This window comes from Oncorhynchus nerka, linkage group LG15, assembly GCF_034236695.1.
Source record: "Oncorhynchus nerka isolate Pitt River linkage group LG15, Oner_Uvic_2.0, whole genome shotgun sequence".
Lineage (NCBI taxonomy): Eukaryota > Metazoa > Chordata > Actinopteri > Salmoniformes > Salmonidae > Oncorhynchus > Oncorhynchus nerka.
The window spans coordinates 42,126,380-42,140,410 of record NC_088410.1 but is presented as its reverse complement, the minus strand read 5'-3'; the positions used below and the strand labels follow the sequence as shown (position 1 = coordinate 42,140,410).

The 14,031-nt window shown below is 39.5% G+C and overlaps 1 pseudogene across 1 annotated transcript in view; it reads left to right on the top strand.

The window, feature by feature from the left end:
- LOC115142692 (spectrin beta chain, non-erythrocytic 1-like) overlaps positions 1–14,031 on the top strand; it is a 93,138-nt pseudogene that overhangs the window by 15,990 nt on the left and 63,117 nt on the right. Inside the window, exon 2 of the transcript XR_010458769.1 lies at positions 2,682–2,897. The product of XR_010458769.1 is annotated as a spectrin beta chain, non-erythrocytic 1-like (transcript). The remainder of the gene's footprint in view (positions 1–2,681; positions 2,898–14,031) is intronic.

Sequence of the window (14,031 nt, the reverse complement as noted above, 5' to 3'; positions counted from 1 at the left end):
TGAAGCATTTATTTGGGCTGCAATCTGAGCTGCAGTTAACTCTAATGAACTTATCCTCAGCAGCAGAGGAACTCTGGCTCTTCCTTTCCTGTGACAGTCCTCATGAGTGCCAGTTTCATCATAGTGCTTGATGGTTTTTGCAACTGCACTTGAAGAAACTTTCAAAGTTCTTGACATTTTCCTGATTGACTGACCTTCATGTCTTAAAGTAACGATAGACTGACGTTTCTCTTTGCTTATTTGAGCTGTTCTTGCCATAATATGGACTTGGCCTTTTTTTACCAAATAGGGCTATCTTCTGTATACCACCCCTACCTTGTCACCAACCAACTGATTGTCTCAAACGCATTAAGATGGAAAGAAATTCCACAAATGAACTTTTAACAAGGCACATTCCAGGTGCCTATGTCATGACTACCTCATTAAGCTGGTCAAAAGTTTTAGAACACTAATTCTAATTCTAATTCTACTAATTCAAGTGTTTTTCTTTTCTTTTTTTAAAACTATTTTCTACATTGTAGAATAATATTGAATACATAAACATATGAAATAATGCATATGGAATCATGTTGTAACCTAAAAAGTGTTAAATAAATGAAAATATATTTTATATTTTATATTCTTCAAATAGCAATCCTTTGCCTTGATGACAGGTTTGCAAAGCTTCTGAATACTAATGAATAAGATTTCAGTTTTTAATTTTTAATACATGAATAAAAATGTCTAAAAACCTTTGTCATTATGGTATTGTAGATTGATGATTAATTATATTATTTAATACATTTTAGAATACGGCTGTAACGTAACAAAATGTGGAAAAAGTGAAGGGTTCTGAATGCTTTCCGAATGCACTGTACATACACGAGTGTTCGTAAAACACGTTTTGCACGTAAGACACAATCTCAGGTTGTAGTTCAGTTGTTAGCTCCATGAACGACCCCGTCTAGCCGTAGTGCTGACTTACACATTTGTCCATTAAAATAACATCAAATCGATCAGAAATACAGTGTAGACATTTTTAATGTTGTAAATGATTATTGTAGCTGGAAATGGCTCATTTTTAATGGAATATCTACATAGGCGTACAGAGGCCCATTTATCTGCAACCATCACTCCTATGTTCAAATGGCATGTTGTGTTAGCTAATCCAAGTTTATAATTTTAAAAGACTAATTGATCATTAGAAAACCTTTTTGCAATTATGCTCAATTGTGCACCGGGGCCTCCCATTCCTCTTTCTATTCTGGTTATAGACAGTTTGCGCTGTTATGTGACTGGAGTAGTACACAGCATTGAATGAGATCTTCAGTTTCTTGGCAATATCTCACATAGAATAGCCTTCATTTCTCAGAACAAGAATAGACTGACGAGTTTCAGAAGAAAGTGCTTTGTTTATGGACATTTTGAGCCTGTAATCTAACCCAGATACTCAACTAGTCTAAAGAAGGCCTGTTTTATTGCTTCTTTAATCAGAACAACAGTTTTTAGCTGTGCTAACATAACTGAAAAATGGTTTTCTAATGATCAATTAGCCTTTTAAAATGATAAACTTGGAGTAACTAACACAACGTTCCATTGGAACACAAGAGTGATGGTTGCTGATAATGGGCCCATAGATATTCCATAAAAAAGCTGCCGTTTCTAGCTACAATAGCCATTTACAACATAACAATGTCTACACTGTATTTCTGATCAATTTGAACATGATACCATTCGGTATCAATACAATTATTTCAAATAAAGCAATCTGGACTTTCAGGGTAGCTATATTTAAAAATGGGAATATCATAATTTTGAAACTAATGCTGCCAACAACTTTATATACATCACAGAAGACTGAAATATAACAAAAAATATGAATAACATTCCACCCATGAGGTCAAAGAGGGTGCTTTTGGTCATTGACTGCAGGAAAGGGCTACCCTGAATGATTGTGGTATATGTGATAGAAAACGATCTGTAAAAGTGAGTCTCAGGTTTTACCAGAAGATGGCACTGTGTGTCTTGATTAGTTTGTCCTTAGGCAGCAGCAAAACATTGTTGGCTAATTCACTTTGAGTGGGGAAACACTGTTGTCTCCATTTCCCTATAATGAATGTAATTTCTATTATGACAAAATGCCATTGTCATTCAGTTTCTCACTTTTCACATATCTAAAATTGGGTTTAAATCCTTGACATATTTGGAAAATGTGATTAAACCAAGAGATAGACATTGTGTACTATTGCTCTTTTTGTCTACCTATGAACCATGTTTAGGCAGCCAATCGAAAGTATAGCATGATACATAGGGCTGAAATCTTATTGAAAATATCCCCATAGTTCTGCCCTTATACAATGGTTGCATTCCAGGTCATCTTTTCTGCAGTCATGCTGCACAGATGATCAGATCTCACAACCACATTAATATGATACAGCAATCTTCTGTGATGCACAGCATGACTGCATAAAGACGACTTGGAACGCCATCTACAATATGTAATTCCACCTCTCAGTGAAGTGTACCCCAGGCACAGAACTAGAATCAGATTTCCCTCCCCCAACCCATTATAAAGGGGAACATGCTAAACTGACCCAAGATCAGCATCTAGGGGCAACTTCACCCTCAACCTAATACAGCCCTGCTGTTCTAACTGAATGTAGCATGTATGTGAACATGTCTCTCTCTGTCTGTGTTTGCAGGGCTTCATCAGAAGCCACTGATGAGGAAGTATAATCGGTGAAAAGGTCAAAGGTGAAAGGTCAGGATGACGACAGTGGCCGCGGAATATGAGCACATGGAGATCACGCAGCAGTACAGCAGCAGTGACACGGTCAACAACCGCTGGGATGATGAGTGGGACAACGAGAACAGCTCAGCTCGCCTGTTCGAGCGTTCGCGCATCAAGGCCCTGGCAGGTGAGTGAGGCAGAGAGGAGAGGAGTTAGTGCCAAGAAGGATAACCCCTGTTGTTGGCATTGCATTCACTTAATCTCATAGAAAAGCAATGGTCGTATGATGATGTACACTTGGACTTCGGTTGAAATACTATTCATAATAGTGGAGCTGTGCTTGCCTGATGCAATGAAACCAATAAAAATGATGGCAAAAGTGCAAACCCCACCCACCTGGCACTCCAGGCAGGCAAAGCAAACGCTCAAGGTAGATGTTGGCAGACAGATACAGGAAGATAGGGAAGAACCTCTTTGAAACTGCCCGGCAACCACATCATTCATTTGTATATAGATCAATGTGTGTTGATAAATTCAACTGAGAAAATAAGAAATTATAATTTGGTGCAATTATTGTTGGTGGATTGACATGACATTTGGTAATAGTAGAATTGTTGTGACTTTCTATCATTGAGCTGTTTTAAATGAGAGATTAGATACAAAATCCCCATGGCAAAGTCACCTAGGCTTACTGGAACAGAGAGAGTTTCATTAGGTAAATGCCTGCGCAGAACCAGCAGCCAACCCTGCAATTGAGCAAAATGTTTTGACAAGAGAGAAAAAATGATCAAAAATAGAAAGTGTTCCTTGGTTTCTCTTCTTGCTGGCCGGAGACCGCAAGCTGTTTTGAGAACTCGAAAAAAAAAGCCCTTGGCATTCCGATGAGCATCCTGCTTCTCACATGACTGTGTTTTCCTGCATTCCTGCCCAGTGGAGCATACGCCTCTCACCCAACTCCACTTGCTGCAGTCAAGAGTGTCTTCAATGGCTGCATGAACATGTACCTACTAGAGGCCCTTCAAATCCAACCTAGTAACCAGGCGCCCTAGGTTGAATCAAAAACGGGTAATTCTGCTATTAAACTTAGTTCTTAAATAAAACTTTGTAAAATGAAAATGAAGTCAACGGCATATGAATTCAAGACATTTGATTGAAGAGGGCCCGCTTGATGTTTACAGTAACGGTGTTGCATCTGAGAATCATTTTGCCCCGTATGACTCAAACAGGAAGGAACATCATTACATTCCCAGTGGCTTGGTAACTCTGTAACCACCCCTGACCCCACACACACACACGCCCACACAAGCAGCCAACATACTCTGTTAAAGATGCAATATGCAGAAATCGCTCCCGCCATTTCCTGGTTGCTAAAACTCAGTTCGCCTGATTTCAGTTTGTGACAAAATAAGCTAGTATAGTGTAGAGAATCATTGTAGCTTAGTTTTAAGGTAGCCTAGGCCTATGAAGCGCAGTCCGATTGGTAAAATATTATGAGGTCTAGTGAAAATTACATTAGTTTATGCCTACCTTTCACTGAAAGATGTCAGGCAGCGTGTTGACCCCTTTTATCTCCCGTTTATCTCACTTTTATCTCCCGTTGCACCTGCTATCGGGGGAATTTGAGGTTGTGGCTGTTTATACTTCCTGATAACCCACTTGTTGTGGTGACTGTCACAGGCTAGCGGAGATTCAGCACATTGGATAGCGCAGTTGATCAATTGTCTGCGAATCTGACCAGTAGCCAATCGTACGCCCTCTTTTGTTAACGTAAGATTGTGCATTTTTTATTGGAAATGTTTATTTCCTCGAGCGCTTTTGTGGTCACAGTGTATCAGCCGTTTTGTGATTAACAACAGTTTATATTTGAGCCTCTGCCAGTGCCACACATTAGTGGAGATTTGAATGTGAGATGGAGATTGAGATTGGACATTGTCTACCGTAACTACGTCAAAATGTCATAGTAGGCAATTCAATGTATAGAAGCCATGCAAGTAGCCTAAGGAATGTTTTCCTTAGGCATAAAGGCATAAATATTTATTATAATTTAACGGTTTCTCAACATTGTTTGCCCCAGGAAACAAGAATGGGTTTGGGTGGGAAATCTCAGGAAATCTCACTAGCCCGGTTCCCTGCAATTAAACCCTAAGTAAGCCTTGGACAATTAAGCCTTGTCCGAGCCAGAAGAGTACATATATCTCTTGGTCCAGTAGCGTGAGACAGCTTGATTTAAAAGTATACCCCCTGGACAGGATGCTAGTCTGTTGCAAGGCCTTACACCAAATCCTTAAAGCTAAAATGCTAAGTGCCAAGCAGAGAGGCATCATTATTTAAAAAAAAATGTAGTCTTTGGTATGACTCAGCTGGGGATCGATCTTCCTTACCTTCCAATTTCAGGGAGTTCAACAGTAGTGGAAAAAGTACTAAATTGACTTTAAAATATTGAAAGTTACTCATGTAAAATTGAAAGTCATCCAGTAAAATACTACTTGAGTAGTAAGTCTAAAATTATTTGGTTCTAAATATGTATCAAAAGTAAATGTAATTGCTAAAATATTAAGTATCGAAAGTAAAAGTACATTTAATTTCAAATTCCTTCCAGATGGCACCAGTTTCTTGTTGTTAAAATGTACGGATAGTCAGGGTTATATTCCGACACTCAAGACATCATTTACAAATTATGCATTTATATTTAGTGAGTCTGTCAGATCAGAGGCAGTAGGGATGACCATGTGTTCAATTGATAAGTGCGTGAATTGGACAATTTTCCTGTCCTGCTAAGCATTCATCATGTAACAACTACTTTTGACTATCAAGGAAAATGTAAAAAGTACATTATTTTGTCGTGAAGTAAAAATAAAAGTTGTCAAAAATATATAAATAGTAAAGTAAAGTACAGATACCCCAAAAAACGACATAAGTAGTACGTTAAAGTATTTTTCCTTAAGTTCTTTTGTTGGTAAGTTTGTAAGCTTTCAAACTCACCTATTATGACCAATGTCCACAAGCAAGCATTGCTTCACCTAGCAACACTAGCTTCTCCCAGAGTTGCTTACCATTTGGGTGCTAGAAAGCCGACAGCATGCTAGGTAGTGCTAGGTATCAACAGCCAATCCAGTAGGGGCTAGAAGCTATAGTAGGCTTTGATTGATCAACCACGCTACCACATCGCCGGACATTTGCATAAAATTGAGCTTTCCCTGACTTAAGTCCCACCCTTTTCATGCTCTGTTTGACAAGCTCTTAATTTCTATGCAATTACTAAGGTATTAAAATATTACACAATTATTTTGTAACAACAATGTTGTGACTGTAGTAATTGCAGGGTTACTACACAGGTATAAGAGCAACTTAATGTAAAGTATTACTCTGAAGCCAGATTGGAATCTACACATCTTAAGTGAGGCTCTTTATTTTATTTATTGATTAGACACGTAGATTAACTGATGGGAACACATGGGAAAGTGTAAAGCAGTGGATTGTGGGTAAATTATTTGGTATTTTGTATTCTGTTAAGATTCCCATTAGCTGTTGCGAAAGCAGCAGCTACTCTTCACACACACACTATCTTAATTTGACCCTGCTTCTCTGCGACAACAGAGTGATCAAATTAAGATAGGAGACCTGCATACAGATCTGCTATTTCAAGGTAAGTCAGCGAAGCAAGGTTCATTTTGGTGCATACATTTTCCACTCACTGCAAATCTGTGGGCTTGGCCATTCTCCATGAATTGTTCTGACCTCATTCTTTGTAGCATCATGTAAAACTTTTGAGAAGAGGCTACTTCATGAGCTCAGTGAAGGCCCTATTGTTTCACATCCACCTAAAATAAAAGCATATCTACATTAAATTTGCCACAAGGAAAAGGAATGGATGACTGTGTCATTTTTATGAACAACTCAATTTGACATTTTAAAGAGATTTCACTCTCAGGTTTTTGGTATTTTCAATTTGTCTGATTATCACAGAGGTTGACCATCACACAAACCCACCCAGAAACCCAAAACCCAATGTCACCACCCTATTTCCTTTCTCTGTTTCATAGACATTCCTATGAGGTGAGTCATGTGGAAGGACGTGTGTATTTTTCTTGACTAAGAATCTGACTTAAAACCGTGCGTTTACAAGTCTAGATGAAAAGGCTTGTAATCAAGAGGTTATGGAAGAATAGGGAGGCTGTGGAAGAATAGCCCTTAGGCAGGGTATGGCCTTGTGGATACCTTGTGACCAAAACAAGGAAGTCTTTAATGTCTCGTTCGTTCCATTTACAGTTCACATATTTATTTTGGCTCTGTACAACTAGGAATGCATATTCATCATGTGTTTTTACCCATTGTATATTTGTTCAATATTTGTTCAATATGTTTTTACCACTCCCTTATGCTTTATTGTGACAAAACAAATGTAATATTATTTAACACATAATAATCAAATTTATATTATGGGAATTCTAGTGTTCCTCAATCAAACTGCCCAAGCACATGAACTACTGGGATCTACATCTAAGGATCTACGTCTAAGGTTGGGCAGGCAGACAGACAGGCAGACAGCAGAAAGACAGACAGACAGGCAGACAGCAGAAAGACAGACAGACGGTGTCCTTTCTGGCCTCTTCTCATTCCCTGTGTCCATTGTCGTAATGATTCGATTTGCAAGACTCGTGGTACTGAGATGAGCATGAATTCATAACATCATGAGGAGTAGGTATAAGGCAGCATATCTGTGGCCTCCTCCTTCGCCACAAGGCTTTCTCATGAACAGGAGAAGGACAAATGGGATATTGTTGATGGTGCTGCTATGTAGAAAAAATACTCTGCGGCAGAGAACTCCTGAGACTGCCATGAATATAAGGTTACATGGTTGAGTCAGTGGCTAAATCCAAGGGGGAATCATCGTGGAAAACATTTGGTCAGAGCCTAGTCTTGTATGGTATGGATTTCATTTGGTTGTATTTACTAGGATTATCTGGACTTTACTAATGATTTATTTTTTGTGACCACCTTTTTTATTTTATTATTTTTATTATTGGGGGTGTGGGGTACAGGTACAACATAAGGTTTCATATCATTTCGTATTCAGTTCACATCATATTAACCTGTGGGCTGCCATTCAAAAAGAAGAAAAGAAAAACATTCAAAAATATACAGAAACACTAAGTATTGATCATTATGATCATATTACAGAGTTAAAAGGTAATAACAAATGTTGTATGTAAAGGAAAATAAACAAAAAGAAGTGAGCCTCCACCCCCAACCTCTCATCCCATCCCCCAACCCCACCAATCCAACATGTCTCAATCCAACGTAAAACATTTCCTTGGTGTTAAATACAGTCTGTGAACAAACTTAAATGTATAGTATAAATTGATGGTTCGGATCACAGGATGCCAAGTTCCATATTCTGTTCCAGTTAAAGGGTTGTACAGATTCACGTATATCTGTGGACCACACTTTTTTAATGACTAGCTCAGAATATGAACTTTCCAAAAGTGGTTTATACACCGAGTATAATAAACATTAGGAAAACCTTCCTAATATTGAGTTGCACCCTCCCCCTTTTTGCCCTCGGAACAGCCTCAATTAGTCGGGGAATAGACTCTACAAGGTGTCGAAAGCGTTCCACAGGGATGATGGCCCATGTTGACTCCAATGCTTCCCACAGTTGTGTCAAGTTGGCTGGATGTCCTTTGGGTGGTGAACCATTCTTGATACTCACGGGCAACAGTTGAGCGTGACAAACCCAGCAGCATTGCAGTTCTTGACACAAACTGGTGTGCCTATCATCTACTACCATACCCCGTTCAAAGGCACTTAAATCTTTTGTCTTGACCATTTACCCTCTGAATGGCACACATGCACAATCCATGTCTCAATTGTCTCAAGGCTTAACAATCCTTCTTTAACCTGTCTCCTCCCCTTCATCTACAGTGATTTGAAGTGGATTTAACAAGTGACATCAATAAAGGACCATGGCTTTAACCTGGATTCACCTGGTCAGTCTGCTGTTGAAAGAGCAGGTGTTCCTAATGTTTTGTATACTCAGTGTATATTATAGAGATCAGTTATTTTGGAAGCCCAGATAATTTCTTTATAAATCCCAATATTAGATGGTTCGATAGTTGGGTTTCCCGAGGGATACCATAGGCCAGCATAGGTGACTTAAGTTGTAAATAAGACCTATAGAAAAAAGGAGTTGCCTGGTAATGTGTATGTGTCTTTCAAATCTTGGAATGTTGAATAACCATTACTCTCCATAATATCAGAAATGGTATGGATTCCACATGTGGACCATTGGGGAGATGCAAAAGGCGCCCTTATTGTGTTTTTTTTTATATGGGCATGCCATTTTGATTCCCAGTTACGTTGTTTATCAGTTTTGCGGCAAATAGAAATTGTGTGGGCAATAATAGGACCCAAGCATAGTTTACATTGTTTAAGGGATCTATATGTGAAGACCACCTCTTTTGGACTTTATGATTTATGAGTCATTTTAATTTTTTGATTGACAAATAGATTAATCTTCAAATGATACAGTACCATCTTTAGTCCTAACCCAACTCTTATCTGTTGCTATACTAAGCTCCTACTTTCAAAGCCTCAAAGAATCAAACACTAACTGTTATAGAAGGTGTCTCTGCTTAGAGAGAAATCTGTCTGTCCTTGCCCTGGCAATGTTCGCAGAGGTACATTGACCATTTATGTTTGATTTGTAATCAGAATCCTTTTTGCTTTGTGATGTTCTGCATAGTGGAAACTGGTTGAGTGTGCTCCTCCTTTGTTTGGGAAGCAACCATTCATGAGCCAGTATGGGGACTATTCACCCATTAGGAAGAAAGAGGGGGAGGCTTTCAGTTCCTCTGAAACAGGAAGTTTGTTGGGTTACTTTTTTGACAGGACGTTGGTCGCTCACATAATTTAAAACCAGCATTTATACATTTCTGGAATGGCTAGATTTTTCCTCTGTCGCTAACTGAACAACAATGCTGGGAAATGGGGGGTTGTATCCTGGCTAGCTTCCCTCTAGCCCCTCCTCTCTTCAGGCTTAGTATGGCCCAACCTCCTTCCTTTTTCTCCCCACTGCTGGGGCCATCATGGAAATGAGGCGGTGACATCATCACTGAGCTCCCAGGCAGTGGCTAGCCACTGACGATATTACAAACTCCTGTTCCCCTCCCCTCTTTAAACCCATCCCCTCCTCCTCCCAGACTTATGAAAGGTGTGCTGTATTTGAGAAAAACCCTTTCATTCTCTTTTTTTATTGGACACTTATTCATTCTCCTTCCTTAATTGTCTGCCAGTTGAGGATGAGGTGCAGTGATTTTTTTGGGGGGGGCAATACCACTCTTTAAAAAGCCTGTACCCCTGAATGGGTGGGCAGCTCACAACCAGAGGGAGGGGGGCGTGAGAGGGGGGTGGGGTGGAGGCTGCTTTTGACAGAGGGAGGGGGGGCGTGAGAGGGATGTGGGGTGGAGGCTGCTTTTGAATGGGTTGAGAGGGAAGACAGAACAATCAAGAGAGAAGAAGAAGCATGTTGTGCCCCCTATCTGACACAGATCCTGCTTCTCCACGCCTGGTCCTTCAGTGGCTGCTCTGGGAAGAGTCTCGTCCTTGAGAACATTCCCTCCTTTCCTTACTTTTACTGGATTCTTTTTTGGAGCTTGCGGTGTAGCAAGGTTGGTGGTAGGAGGCTAAAAAAAAGCCCATTGGATCCCTTCTTAACTTCCCTCCGTTTTTCCGCCTTGCTGTGCTTGTGTTTTTTTCCCGAGGGGGTATTTTCTTTCAGCGGGTCCCAGTTTTCGTTTGGAACTATGGAAGTGGACTGGGAGTTGGGTGGGCAAGATGTACAATACACCGACCCGGACTCTGGTTACCCCGCTCAGGTGGCTTTCAACTACAACATGTTAGAAGGGCGCTTTAAACAGCTACAAGGTAAGTGAAGGATGGAGACTGCAGTCGCCTTTTGTTTATAGGTGTTGCTATGCTATATGCTCTGTCAGCAGATAGACGACGAGGTCCAGAGAGAGAATTCTGGATCCTCTGTGTTGAATTTATCACGGTAATATTAGTTGGATGAAGAGCATTATATTTCGTCGTTGTTCTTTTACTTCTTAGAGAAAAAAACAAATTGGGTGTCTTAATCTTATAAGACAGTGGTGGATAGGACACGTTTAGTATGGCAGCACTATGATCTGGCGTAAGGATGACTTTCAGATTGGATTATAAGGCTGTGTCTTTTTTGGAGGATAGGAATTTAGTGTTGACATTAAAATAGTAAATAACTGTTTTTGAAGGAGGACCTCTGTCTACAAACACACAATCCACGATGCTATATAAATGGCATGCATGCTAGTTCTTAGTGGGTAGTCAGGACAACAATAGCATGAGAGGGGACAGGGAAGGTGGGAGTGGTTGTTTTGTCCAGCCATCCCATGCAAATACACTTTCAAGGAGTCAAATTCTAGGAAATTATAGCGCTTAACAATATGTTTTTACACAGTTAGTATAGGAGCCTTGTGTGTTATTTAAAAAATTTATTTTTATTTTTTACAAAACAGGGATATACGCTATATAGCATCACTATTAGTTGAACAGTATGTCATTGTGTTATATTGTGTGATATTGTTTATTACTGTTTAGCACATTTACTACAAAATTACTTATTTTCCAAAAACATTTTTGACATACATTTTCATATTTTCGTTATGATGAACCCCAGGCTAGACTGCAATAGAAAAAAAGGAGAAATGAACATGGTAATGTAACTGTTATCATGGTAACATTGTTTTATAGTCCTGCTGTCCTTGTGTAGATTACTTTTGTTGACATCTTTGTTGGGGATTCTCTCATCCCAAAGAGAATGTGGTCTTTGCCACATGATAATATCAGTCATTAACTCAGTCTCTCGATGAGCTATTGTGTCTGAATGCACTAGTGTGTTGTTGAATGTGTCTCTTCTATATATGTTATATAGAAGTCCCCTTTTCATTAATATATCATTACATTTACAGCAATGGTCAAAATTTGTCCAGTTTTTCTCATTTGAATGGTATAAACTGGCCACAACAACTATGTGGATACGGCTGGATGAATATGTGCCATTTGTTAATATGTAGCTTTGTGTAGCGTTTACTAACTGCCGAAACCTTGTCCAATGTTGTAAAGCAGCCGGAATGAAAAGGAAGACAGAGAGATAGACTTGAACTTTCACCCTCTGGTCTATTTGCTTTACTCAGTTATAGATGACTGACTTGATAAAAACATCACAGAGTCAACTTTATTGATTACTATTCTTGTGTCATGTAGTGCCAGCATGCATCATAATATTTATTGTTTAAATTGAGCGAAGATATTACAGAATTTATGGATTGACCTGGTGTGCTGATAATGCTAATTTTAGTGTAACACTTCTACTGTAGCAAATGTTGATAGGGTCTCAAAGTGTAGTCTACAGGATCTAGGAACAGTAACGTTCAACTGAAAAGGTCAGACTTAATGTAAAGGGACTAGGATTACCATTGGTTGTATCACCGCGACCCTTGATTTTAGCAAGAGGAAGTAGTAACCTTGTTCGAGGCAGAACTGCTCATAGGACAGGAGCCTATCTCCTGTTTCTGTAGCGTGAGACAGCTTGATGTACAAGTAGACCCCATGGATAGGACGCTATTTAGGCAGAGCTCTCTGGTTCATAGTTCGTAAAAAATTGTTATATTTTCAGCATAACCGCATGGTGTCATTGTGCCAGTGACTTTTTTTAAACACACATGATCTGTAAAAAACATTTGAGCAAATCATTTTGTACAGCTGTCCCATGGCTGTATCAACCAAAAAGAAATTGAAAGTGCATTGTCAGGTCCCATGTATTTTTCTGTTTTATCTAATACATTTAAGGCTGGTTTCTCTCAGCCAGATGAAGCTTATTCCTGTACTTAAAAGCACTTTTTAAATGGAGATTTTCCATTGATCCTTTTCATCCAGGAGTAGGTTTAATCTGGGTCCTTGAAGTGGAGTTTTTAGGTCAATAATTTGCTTTGACAAGCTTGAGCTGACTTGGTTACACATCCGCCATAGTTGCTAAAGCCGTGCTGGAAAGGACCGTGTGAAAAGACGATATTCGATCTAACATTGTATTGATTGGGTTGGCACAATAGTGTAAAAAAGTTATTAGATGCACTCCAGTCGCTTCTGTACAAGACTGTAGCTACTTCTCCACCCCAATGAGCTGGACTACCACCAAACAGACTTGAGTGCTGAAGTACTACGTTTGTCTGCAAACAGGGCCCTGCCAACCCGGCTTCCACCACAGTCGGCCTCTAAATGACCGTCTGTTCTGCTACTGGCAAGAAAATATTTTATGGGGAGACAAAAAAAGAAGGCAACAGAAAGTCATGGAACTGAAGGAGTCTTTGAATGGGCTGGGGTGGGGAAGGGGGCAAACTTGAGTGTTGAAAAAGAGTGTAGTTCTGGTCTTTACAAGTTTGATTTACTCTATTAAGCTACACTGACTGACTATTTGAACTTGACACCCCATTTGAATGATACCCTGAAATATAACATTGAAGGTTAGCTTTTGTTATGCCCTCAGTTGTTGAATTCTGATTAGTAAATTCCAGAGAATACCATTTACCTAGGCTGGGATTAAATCCAATCGTGCTTGGTCAGTAATGCAGCTTTTAAAGGCAATGTTCCCGCTTTCGCGACGCATTCACAGTAAACGCTGCATATGTCGGCTAAATCGGAAATTACCTTTAAAGGTGCATTGTCGACAAAGCGTGATCGGATTGAATTCCGGCCTTAATCCTAGTTAATAGCAGGTAAATACCAGTGGAAACTACTGTAAAATATAGTGCTATCGTGACTTTTGAGAATAGTAAGTATGATCTTGAGGTTTTCAACCACGTCTTTACTATAAAGTAAGAGTGAGATTTATCGAAATGTAGTGAATGTTTTTACTGGGTGTAAATGGACACAAAGCCATGTCCTGTTTAGTGCTTTGTTTTCCCTTTTGCCAGGCATTGTCTGCCAGCAAAATGTTGATGTTGAGTCATTGATTTGAAACATATCAGCTGTTGGTAGCTGCTTGTGTGATAACCTGAGGCCTTGTTAAAGAACAAACAGGCCATCTGCCATAACACCCTGACTTATCTGACTGGTGATCTGTTTTTACCCTTCTATCAGTAGAGGGACCACTTTATGACATGGAGACATCTTGTCAAGTACGCTACCTGGTATTTATGTTTTCCCAGTGTTCCCATGTGTTTTGTAGGCATAAGGTTTTTAGATCGACATTGCTGGTCAGTTGGCAAAACATCGTTAACACGCACAGT